This window comes from Eimeria mitis, genomic scaffold (assembly GCF_000499745.2).
Source record: "Eimeria mitis Houghton genomic scaffold, Emh_scaff1215, whole genome shotgun sequence".
Taxonomy (NCBI): Eukaryota; Apicomplexa; class Conoidasida; order Eucoccidiorida; family Eimeriidae; genus Eimeria; species Eimeria mitis.
In genome coordinates this window covers 10,473-10,763 of record NW_013568247.1, presented here as the reverse complement: position 1 = coordinate 10,763, position 291 = coordinate 10,473, and positions in this window count along the sequence as shown.

Below are 291 nucleotides of genomic sequence, written 5' to 3'. Positions count from 1 at the left end.
AAAACCCCAAAAAAAAAAAAAAAATAAAAAATAAAAAAATAAAAAAATAAAAAAAAAATAAAAAGGAGTTATATCACCCCCCGCGTTCTTCTTACCTAAACAACATCGACGGGGCCTTCTTTGGCACTTCTGTTGCTTCTCTTTTCTTTATGACTTACCCTCAGCTGCTGCCGCCGCGTTTGTCTTTGGGGGCCCCCCCCGAGGGGGCCCCCCGCAGCAGCAGCAGCAGCAGCAGCAGCGGTGGTAGTGTAGGGGATAAGGAAGCAGAAACAGGCCGCAGCAGCAGCAGCA